Source organism: Psammomys obesus, unplaced genomic scaffold (assembly GCF_907164565.1).
Source record: "Psammomys obesus unplaced genomic scaffold, mPsaObe1.curated_primary_1811, whole genome shotgun sequence".
NCBI lineage: Eukaryota > Metazoa > Chordata > Mammalia > Rodentia > Muridae > Psammomys > Psammomys obesus.
In genome coordinates, this window is record NW_026585987.1 from 6,561,402 (window position 1) to 6,573,347 (window position 11,946).

The 11,946-nt window shown below is 41.2% G+C and overlaps 1 protein-coding gene across 1 annotated transcript in view; it reads right to left on the bottom strand.

The window, feature by feature from the left end:
* The window catches only part of Capsl (calcyphosine like), a 20,256-nt gene extending 20,004 nt beyond the window's left edge, over positions 1 to 252 (bottom strand). The window contains exon 1 of the mRNA XM_055601046.1: positions 144 to 252. The gene's annotated coding sequence lies outside the window, so the exon portion shown is untranslated. The remainder of the gene's footprint in view (positions 1 to 143) is intronic.
* Between the last annotated feature and the right edge of the window lie 11,694 nt (positions 253 to 11,946).

Genomic DNA, 11,946 nt, shown 5'->3' on the forward strand with positions numbered 1-11,946 from the left:
AGGGTGATAATAAAAAATAAATTTCCAACCCTTTTAAATTTTTTTTTTAAAAAAAAAAACTCACCAATAAAAAAAAAAAAAAAAAAAAAAAAAAGATGAAACAAGTGTGACAGTTAATAGACTAAATAAGAACACTTAATTACCTGAAATGGTAACAGTAATTTGTAGTCACAGGATGCTCCCAGCTGAAACTATGGACACGGACTTCTGCACCTGGGACTGTAGTCTCCTCCCTTACCTGTCTTCCTTTGCTGTCCCTGCCCTTCAAAGCTTTCAGTTCTAATTGGATGGCCTAGAAACACTGCCGCAGACTCGTGGTCTGATTGGCTCAACACGCTGTCTTTCGTACACGTGTCCTGCCTTTTCTCAAGTTTATGCTCCTGTTACCTAGGAAATCCCAGGGACTTCTGAAAGCCCAAGCTGTTTGTTCTGGAAGAAAGGACGGGCGGAAGTTCTGCTGGCACTTGTTTGGTTTCTAAAACAACATCAAAACTGGTAAACCACGTTTTAAAAGGAAATGTTCGGTGAATTGTCTTAGTGCTCTCCGCGGCTCGCTCCAGACCTTACCACCCTGACTCCCTGATGGCTTATTGCCAGGTGAGACGCGAAACCACAACCCTTAAGAGCAAGCAGCGTCGATGACAGGCAATGCCCTATAATTTTTTACATTCACACACCAAAAAATACCGTTTCCGCCGTTTTCTGGCTTTTGTATTTTTACCCTTTATTCTCCATTCCCTCCACACTTGTTAGCGATACGTTTGCCAGAGCAAAAGCAGACTAAGTATTTGCTGTGGGGGGAGGGGCGATAGCTAAGCCACATTTCCTGCATTGAGTTTCTATGACGTTACACCCCCTCACACTCCTACCCCAAGGCTCCCTCTATGCTGGAATCACACAAAGGGCTAGGACTAGAACTTTCTAGAAAGGCCTCCTTTCCACCTTCTGTTATGTATTTTATTCAGACAAGTGTGGTAGTTGGTTTTTTAAATCATTAAAATAAACAGTCTAATTTTTAAGATTTGACATAAACATCAAATAAGATTAAAAAAAAAAATCAACGTTAGTTGAGGTGGTTTCTGACATTGATACGAGAAGCAAGAAAACAACCACCTGCTCCAAATCTGCTTTCTTTGTCTCTTTCTGGATGGGACACTATTTCAGGGCGTCCCTTCCAGGAGAACAAGAGTAAGTGCAGACACAGGGGATCCATCGCACCGTAGTTTAACTGTCTTCACACAGAATAAGGTATCTCACTTAAAGTACCTGGGCACAGTGGTGTGGAGTTGTGTCATTTCACTTTCACCAAGTCAGTTTGTCAGTACTGCCACTTAAGCAAGAAGCACCTCCAAGCACAGATAAATTTTGCCTTTAATTAATCAATAAGACAGTGAGACCAGAAGGGAGTGTCATTCATCATTGTATCTCCTAATGTTTCTTCCCGGCACAGCACTCTGTACAACATTGAAATTAATCAAGGTTGGCCAATCAACCTTGTTGAACCAAATAAAATGCATTCGTAGTCAGGACGTTTAAAATGGAAGTCTACTTTCCATAAAGAGCTGCTTCCTTACACTAAGCAACTTTTGTAATCAATTAAATTAGTTCCTTAACAACTTCATACTTGTACATAATGCATTCTGATTACTTGTTACCATTCCTTTATTTCTCTCCAATCACCCCTCCCCCAATCAGTCATTTTCCAAGATTCAGGGCCTTGGGTCTTGTTTTGTGATGGGTTTAGTTTAATGAGGGTTATCTGTGGGACCACTGGATTGGAACCACCCATTGGAGCCTGGTGGGGTTACCACTGGACACATGGCTGTGACAATCAACCACTCTGTTCTTTTCCCAGTTCCTCAAAGGCTGTTTCACCACCAGGATCAGTCTCCTTCCTGTCTTCTCTGATTCTGAGGACTATTCTGACAAGCATGTGGTTCCTGTTTCAGCTCTGGCCTCAGTTCTTGATCAGGCACTTGTTCTGTTTCTGGCATGATGTCTGGAAGTGGCTCTGGAAGTGGATTCTTGCCTTTAGAGTGAGTCCTGGCACTGTCTCGTTGAGCAGTTATCTGGATTGGTGGGTAGTGTTCCTTTGACTTAGCAGCTTTTGACTCATTTCTCTCTTTAGCCTGAAATATTGCCTCTAATAGTTTAGGTTTTGTTTGTTGCATATAGGTTTTATTAGACCGTTATATCATGGAAAGCTTTTTTGCTTTTCAACTATGGGAGATAGGCTTATTGGGTATATAAATCCAGGTTGCCAGCCTGGTATTTTTTTTTAATTATTTTTATTTTTATTAATTACAGTTTATTCATTTTGTAGCCCCCCCCCGTACCTACCTCCCTCTTCCTCTTCCAATCCTTCCTCCCTACCTCTCCCCTACCTGTGCCCCTCCCCCTGTCTGCTGATAAGGAAGGTCCTCCTCCCCTTCCCTCTGATCCTAGTCTATCAGGTCTCATCAGGAGTGGCTGCGTTGTCATCTTCTGTGGCCTGGTAAGGCTGCTCCCCCCTCAGGGGAAGGTGATCAAAGAGCAGGCCAATCAGTTCCTGTTAGAGACAGTCCCTGTTCCCATTACTATGGAACCCACTTGAACACTGAACTGCCAAGGGCTACCTCTGTGCAGGGGTTCCAGGCCATCTCCATGAGTGATCCTTGGCTGGAGTATCAATCTCAGAAAAGACCCCTATGCACAGACTTTTTGGATCTGTTGCTTTCCTTATGGAGCTCTTGTCTTCTCCAAGTCTTACTATTTCCCACTTATTTCATAAGATTCCCTGCACTCTGCCTACAGTTTGCTCACAGTTTGGCTATGAGTCTCAGCATCTGCTTTGATATCCTGCAGGGTAGAGCCTTACAGAGGCTCTCTGTGGTAGGCTCCTGTACTGTTGCCTGTTTTCTCCCTTCTCTGATGTCCATCCTCTTTGCCTTTCTGAATGGGGATTGAGCATCTTAGCCAGGATCCTCTTTCTTGATTAGTTTCCTTAGGTGTACATCCTGGCCTTTTTAGTATTGCAATGCATTGCTTCAGGCTCTTTGGGCTTTCAAAGTTTCCAGTGAGAAATCTGTTGTTATCCTCTGTACGTGACTTGGGTTTTTGTTTTTGTCTTCTCTTGAAGCTTTCAATATTCTTTCTTTGTTCTGTATACTTAGTGTTTTAACTATGATAAACTGGGGTATTTTTCTGGTTTTGTATATTTGGTGTTCTGTATGCTTCTTGCATCTGTATGTGATATGTCTTTCCTTAGTGTGGGAAAGTTTGTTTTTATGATCTTGTTGAAGATTAGTCTATGCCATTGACCTTCTCTCTCATCTATTCCTACAAATTGAAGATTCTTTTTTCATAGTGTCTCACATTTTCTGTATGATCTTTTCCTGATTTTTTTTTCAGTCTTTCATATTTTTTTTTATTTGCTCCTAATTCCTATTTTATCTTTGAGTCCTGATATTTCATCTTTTGCTTGACTTTTCCTACTTTGGGACTCTTCCCTTCAGCTTCCTGGTTGGGTTATTGGGTTTTACAGTTCCATCCCCATTTCATCTTGAACCCTCTTCAATGTTTTTATCTCCTTATTGAATTCCATTCTCAAGTCCCACATCTTCTTTATCTTTTCCATGAGCCTTATGTTTGTGCTTTTTTAGGCATCACTCAGGTGTCTATTCTCCTTAGTTTTATTTCTTTCTGTTTTCTTTCTTTCTTTCTATTTATTTATTTATTTATTTATTTATTTATTTATTTATTTATTACACTTTATTCACTTTGTATCAAGCTGTGCCTTCTTCCCTCATTCCTTCCCAATCCCACCCTCTCTCCCCCAGTCTCCCTCTCTCTCCTCCCTGTCCCTCCCCCAGTCCACTGATAGGAGAGGTCCTCCTCCCCTTCCATCTGACCCTAGCCTATCAGGTCTCATCAGGACTGGCTGCATTGTCCTCCTCTGTGGCCTGGTAAGGCTGCTCCCCCCTCGGGGAGGAGGGAGGTTCAAAGTGCCAGCCATTGAGTTCATGTCAGAGACAGACCTTGTTCCCATTACTAGGGTACCTACTTGGAGACTGAGCTGCCATGGGCTACATCTGAGCATGGGGTCTAGGTTATCATGTTCCTTGGGTGGAGTATTAGTCTCTGCAAGACCCCCTGGGCCCAGGTTTCTTGGCTCTGAGCAGGTCTTTTGGAGGCAAAGTTAGAACAGTAAATGATCCAGTCAGTGTCCCAGGTGTAGCTCCCATCTGAAATATTCCTTCTGGCTCTCCCTCATCCCACAGCTGAGTCCTCTTCCGACTCCTGCAGTGAGCTTACTTTCAAGTTGAAAAAGAACTACCCATCCCCCTTAAAGTGCCAGCTGAATGATCACAGAAGCTGGGCCAGCCAGGCTCAGTGGCCTGTAGTCCCAGTGCTATGGGGAGGCAGAGGCAAGGGGATCTCGGTGAGTTCGAGTCCAGCCTGGTCTGCAAAGCGAGTCCAGGACAGCCAGGGCCACACAGAAAACCCTGTCTCAGAAAAACTAAAATCAAACCAAACCAAATCAAAACCAAAAAAATTAATATATGCATATTTTTTACATCCATCCTCCCCAACCCCAAGCCATTCTTTTTCCAACCCAAGAGGGCCTTTTTATCTTTGCTCACACATGTCCCAGAAGTAGCGTGGATCCCAAGAGCTCCCTTGCTAAATCCAACTCCATTAAACCCCTCTTTCTGTTTTCTTAAAACTCCTTGAATTTTGATGAAGTTAATAATTTTTCTTTTAAGTTTTCCATCCTGGAGTTCATCTAGGTGATTCTCATTGGCAAATATTCCTATAGGCCTGTTAGGTTGAGGGGTGAGAGATCACCTGTATCTTTCCTATCATTGGTGTTTTGTGAGGAAATAAATATCAGCATGTGGACTTAGTCAATTCTGTGACAGATGTGAGCAGAGAAGAATGGGTAGAAGAATGGTTGGGTCTCAAAGTTGAAGGTGGTTTGAATGAATTGAAGTCAGGTAGACAAAGAAGCTGGGGCTGATGTGCAGGAAATGGCTCCTTCAAATAGCACATTTTCAAAGAACCATGGTTCCTGTTCATGGGAAATGGATTTGGAGACTAGAATGTGGTACTTAGGCACACTTCCTGCTAGTAAAAGACTGTTGGTTGTTGTTTTTTTTTTAATTTTTTTATTGGTCAGATCTAGGGAATAGGTTAGCTATCTGTACCTTTATGTTGATCTCTTCCTATTTTTATTACATAAAATTATGAATTCTTGGTCAGCCCTTAAGCTGAAATATAAGTTAGTAAGGTAATATTGTTGTTCTTCTCAAACCAACCTTTCTGATTCTCTTTTTAGTAGCTATGAAACATCTCAGTGTTATCAAATTCTTTACTCATATTCTCAATCCTATGCAAAGATAATGAAATCTCAAATGGTGATCTACACAACTCTTTGACACTTTGTAAGATCTGCAGGATCTCCATCACACATGTCATTATTGTCTGTCCCACAGTAACATAAAGAAAGCACGAACCATGAGGAAGCAGTGTGTACCGGTTTCCTCCCTGTTCCTAGGGCCCAGGACAAGGTCTGTTATAAAGGAACTTTTCCTGAATCTAGCACAAGTGAGACAAAAGCAGAGATAAGGACGGGTGACCCAGATGCCCTTTGCCCATTCTGCACCATGATTTCACAACCAAATAGGAGCAAATCCCCAGGTCTCAATGTCCTAATCACGTAGTCACATGTACCTCCTGTGCATACCCTCAACCGTATTTAATGTGAGCACGCATTCAGCACCATCTGTGCAATCCTTACAAACACAGTCATTTTTTAAAATTTTCTTCCAAGAATTAATTTTGATCCTTCTGTAGAAGTTTTTTTCTTTTTTGCTTTTCATTGAACTTTTAGTTGGGACTTAGGTACATAGTGTCAAAGATATGCCAGCAATTTTGTCTGTACCTGACCTAAGGGTATGCCCTGGGGGAAAAAAGTGAGTGCACATGCGTGTGTGTGTGTGTGTGTGTGTGTGTGTGTGTGTGTGTGTGTATTATACAGTCTCAAGTATTTGCACAGGATTTTGATAACACATTCCCTCTGTGTTTGCCCATAGGTACAGGTACAAGTCTGCAGCTACAAGCATATTCTCAGCACCCCTCCTGAAATTAAGATAAATAACAAAGGAAAAGCAGGAGCTTCAAGAATCACACACACACCAAAAAATCTGAGCACAGGGGTCTTTTCCTGAGACTGATACTCCAACCAAGGACTATGCATGGAGATAACCTAAGACCCCTGCACAGCAGTCCTGAAGATACCTGACAAAACAGGATCGGATGAATGGGGAGGAGGTCCCCCCCCATCAGTGGACTTGGAAAGGGGCACGGTGGAGATGAGGGAGGGAGGGTGGGATTGGGAGGGAATGAGGGAGTGGGACACGGCTGGGATATAGAGTTAATAAAATGTAACTGATAAGAAAAAAATAAAATTAAATTTAAAAAAAGTAATAAAGAAAAGACCCCTGCATAGATGTAGTCCATGGCAGTTCAGTATCCAAGTGGGTTCCATTGTAATAGGAACAGGGACTGTCTCTGGCATGAATTGATTAGCCTGATCTTTAATTATCTCCCCCTGAGGGGGGAGCAGCATTACCAGGCCACAGAAGAAGACAATGCAGCCACTCGTGATGAGACCTAATTGACTAGGGTCAGAAGGAAGGAAAAGAAGTCCTCCTCTATCAGTGGACTTGGGGAGAGGCCTGCATGCAGAGGGTGGAGGAAGGGAGGGATTGGGATGGAAGGAGAGAGGGAACCACAGGGGGGATACAAAGTGAAGAAAGGGTAATTAATAAATAATTTTTTAAAAAATCACACACACATTTATATCACATGCCACAAAATTCTGGTTTCACTGGAGAAGAGCGTACACAGATCCCTTAGTGTTAGGCCAGCGTTCAGCCCGAGGGACCACAAGCCGGAAGAGCTGCATACCTCTCGTCATCTACGACTTCTTCCATTGTACGTGCAAACGTCTCTTCCTTTAGTATCTGCGGCTGAATAAAGACACCCGTTTTCTTTGCTTCTGCTAGGACCATGTTTTCAGGTTGGTCTCCATAAACAGTAATCCCCACCATCATGCTGGCTGGCCTCCGTTATGCTATTATGTCCCCCATGGGAGATGAAAAGATGAATGCTAGGATGGGCTGCTGCAAAAGAGAAAGACGGTCCAATATTTCACTATGAAAGTTTCAATATTTCAATATTACAATATTTCAATATTGAAACTTTCAATATTTCAATATTACAAAAAATACCAGGTAATGCAGCAGACCCAAGAAATACCAATGTGCTGAGGAGAATCATTTTATTGATTTTGCTTTTGAGACTTACAGAGTTTCAGGATATGATACTTTGACTTCCCTCTGCAGAGAGGTGACTTACTTCAATCCAAAACCATTTGGGACCTAGAACCCAGGGACAGCTACAAGAGAGTGACACGACAGGCAAGTCTTCCTGTCCTTCCATTTGTCCTTGTCTCTTCCATTGATGTTTTCTTCTTCACTTTTCTCACCTCTGCCTTCTCTTGCTTTGTACATCTGCTCTCTTATGAAGCTTATATTCTGTATGTTAACTCCTCTATTTCAAGAGAAGCTTTCAAGTGGATGGTAGAACAGATACTTCCGGATTTACAGGCCTTGTCTGTTGCTCCATCTTAAAAGCAATCAAGTATTTCTTACAATCATAAAGAAACCATCCCACACTATACCTCACACAAAATCGACCCATGTTTTCTGCAAGGTGAGTTTTTCCCTATTGTGCAGCCTGTGGTTTTACTGAACAGAGATCTATATACAAAATTTCCCAGCTTATTTCGAGTCACAGTTTTAGGTACAAAATTCAGATTCAGCCATTGACTATAGAGGTGATAGGTCCCCAAAAAGCCACACAGAAATAAATAATTTGAGGGGAGGTGGCTTTCAGGAATTCTCTGCTGCTCATATGACCTTGTGAGGTTACTCAGGTTGGCACTCAAATAGTGTCCCATGTTCTCAAACCCCCAATGTTGATGTTGTGTCTGACTTTTCAACCCTTAAACAGCAACCAATATGTGTCTACATGCTTACATTCACATTCGTATCTTAAAATTAGAGGAGAGTTCTCACAGCGTTGTGAAAATAATGGCAACAAATAGTGACAGCCACTCGGGGAGTAGTTATAGTTCACATATTGTCCAAGATTGTGTTGAAGAGGTCCTGTTTAATGTTCGATACCGCTGAGTCAAGGTTTATCAGTTATGTTGATAACTGATCATATCTCATCAAGCTTTTCAGCAATCAGGAAAAGAACAGAAATCTAACAAATTCAGAAGTACTAGGATAAAGTTCTCATTTTTTAAGGACTCCATGATGTCCTTTGTGCTGAATAACTTCATAAGTTCCCAAACTGTCCAAGAAACTTTACAAGGGTATGATGTTTGAACTACTTGGAAGAATGTTATATTCAGTGAAAATATTCTACAACTAGACAAACACAGCCTATGTCCCAATACTCTGGAATGGAGACAAGAGGATCAGAAGTTCAAGACCAGCCTTAGACTTGTGATTTTTGAGGCCAGCATTGCTAACCTAAATAAAACCCTGATTTGCTTAGAAAAAAATGATTTTTAATATGTCTTATGGAAAGAGGCTCTGCAGCCTGAATATTTTTTTCTTTTCTTACATTTATAGCTACAAAATAATCAGTGTTTCTTAATATGTAAACCGTATGGCTTTTCATAGAATAAAGTGTGATTTTTAATTAAAAGCAAAAGAGACCCATAGAAAGCCATTTTTCCAATCTCCTACCTTCTACAGGGAGATATTCTTTACTTTGTAGTAATCTTTGCTTATCAGAGATTGACACACAGGGAGAGAGAGACAAGTGACAACACAGCATCACCCTTCTCCCTGAATTATAACTGTTCAACAAAAACTTCAGCTTTAATCATTCTGATGTAGATATTTCTGCTCCTCCACAATGTTCCCAGTTCCATCACATTGCCTCTAAGGATCTAATTCCCATCCATCATCAATATGAGTTCGATTTCTTCTCTCTTAGAAGCCGACACTGATTATAGCAGATATCAGAGCACCGGTCTCCATGAGCAGGTATATCATGGTGTTTAACTCACATTATATAATGAGTTTTTGAGTAACAGGGTTGCTCCCCTGTCAATCTGTGTAAGCAGCATGATCACAGCTTTTATAAAATGACCTTCTCAGTGAGAAGGTCATTTGTTTAAATCCTGTATTATCTTGGCTTGGCTGTTTTACCCCACAAAGAGAACTTCCCAGTGATAATATCGTAACTAGGTTGAACCAACCAACAACTGATTAGACTTTAGACTCACTCCATGAGATGAAACCCATACACAATACTGCTTGGGTGACAAAGACCCTGAGACTGGATAACCCAGAGGCCTAGTGTTCAATCAAATGCTGTTGGTCTAAAAAACAAAACAAAAGCAACAATAAAATGAGTTTAATGACATTCTGCTATGCTCAGAGATCAGTGCCTTGTCCAGTCATCATCACAAAAGCTTCCTCCTGCAGCAAATGGGAACAAATATAAAAACCCACAGCCAGGCATTATGCAGAAAGTGAGAGACACCTTGGAATACTCAGCCATAAATGGGATGTCTCCATCAAATCCCTCCCTCTCTGCAGGGCTTCGGGAACCCTGAGGAAGAGGAGGCAGAAAAGATATAAGAGCCAGAGGGGGTGGTGGACACCAAGAAAGCAAGGCCTCTAAATATGAACAAAACTCATAGGAACTCACAGAAACTGACTAAAGCAGCATGCATAGGGCCTGCATGAGTCTGCACCAGGTCATTTGCATATATATGAATTAATATGAATATATATATAGATGCAGTTTAGTGTTTTGGGGGGATTTTTTTTCTTTTTTAAATTAAAATTTTATTTTTTATATTAATTACAGCTTATTTACTTTGTATCCCAGCTGTAGCCCCCTTCCCCATTCCCTCCTAATCCCACCCTCCTTCCCTCATCTCCTCCCTACCCCTCTCTAAGTCCACTGCTAGGGAAGGTCCTCCTCCCTTCCATCTGACCCTAGCTTATCAGGTCTCATCAGGACTGGCTGCAATGTCCCCCTCTGTGGCCTAGCAAGGCTGCTCCCCACTCGGCGGTGGGGGGGTCAAAGGGCCAGCCACTGAGTTTATGTCAGAGGCAGTCCCTGTTCCCCTTACAGGGACACTGAGCTGCCATGGGCTACATCTAGGTTCTAGGTTATCTCCATGCATGGACCTTGGTAGGAGTTGGTGGAGGGGGGTTTTAAGTGGGCAAACAAGTGGGTCTGTCTTATTATCAAAGAATCTTTAAAATAATAAAAACATTTTAAATGTCATATTCTGTAAGTCTCTGAAGTTTTTGAAGACTTAACTATATATAATAATATCTATCTGTTAAACCTAAGATGTCTACTCCTGTGATAAATTAGACTAATGTCTGATATGACTGTGAGTTAATTAACTAGCCATTAACTTTTATTACCTAGTATCCTAACCTTATGTTCTCTCTGAATAAGATCATTAACAACTTATAACCATCTCCCAATGACAATAAACACTCACAGCTACAGAAAACAACTAAAAACCTACCCAATCCCCTTTATAGGAAATTGGACATCTTTTCATGATTTTTTTCTAGTTGACTTTTTGACTCACAGAAATTCTCTTAGGGGGAGCCTAAGGAAATTGGGGGAAATGGTTAATTAAGCAAGCATTATCATTTGTGGTCCAGCCTTTGAATGTTGAGAAATTTCAGGCTTAATAGAAATCCTGTTCGGAACAGTCTAAAGGGCTGGACCAATTGAGATTAGTAGCTTTCTTCAAAGCTCTGTTGGGAGCAGGCTTTGATGAGAAACAGCAGTTGAGACAGTTGAGGCAGAACAAGCAGAATGCTGGAACATGCAAGATGCTGGAACAGATATGTCAACGTCTCAGCATGTTGAAAGATGAATACAGTCAGGTTTGATCCAGCATTTCCGGTGTCCAGTTCTTTTGAAACATGTAATTTCTCACAAGCATTACACAGTCCTAAAATTATAAATGTATGAGATGTACAGGATGAAACCAAACTGTAAGCCAATTTTATCAATGCCAATTGAAGGAATGGCATAATAAATTTTGAGGATATTGTAGTCAAGGATTTATTGGCCATATATTGTTGAAGTTCTGGCTGGAGACATTTTTTATGTCTCAGCCAGTTTCTGAGTTGTTCCCACGTGAAGGAATCATCAATTTATGTTACCTGTTCTGTTTAGTCTTCTTGATTCCTCTCTTCCAGTGTGTGGCCAAGATCTTCAGGTGGTTGTCCTCTATAATGTCTCTACCTAAAGAAACTGCCTCTCTGGGATTTGTATATATCAATCTTTGTTTTTCTGTGGTACTGCTGGAGGCCTTACTGCTCTGCAAGGGGTCTGTCTAATCAAGAGTCTGTGAGCTCCTAGTTTAGAAGCTGTTATTGCTTTGTTTTTAAGGAACAGAACTAAAACACTGCTTTATAGTTTTATTTTCTATGTAAGTTCTTGCTAGATTATTGTAAATTCTGCCCCAAGTTGGGCACCATTTATTGATGATAATTAATATTTCTTATTGATTTATCCTTTAGTTAAACAGAGGTTATTCCCAAACCAGCTGTATCCCCAAATCACCACACAGAGACTAGGATGTATTTAGTTAACCTAGAGCACAATGCTGGGCAAAAATTACTCCATCCTAAACCTCTAAGCCTGAATAGCTTCTGCCTATTCAGATTTCCCACATTATACTTGCTTTTAGTTCTATCTTAGGTCTGGTTCATCTCTCCTGGTGCTTCCAACCCTTTATCTGACAGACGGCTAATATCCAGTATATATAAAGAACTAAAGAAGCAGAAAAGCAATAAACCAAGTAATCCAATTAAAAAATGGGGAACAGAGCTAAAC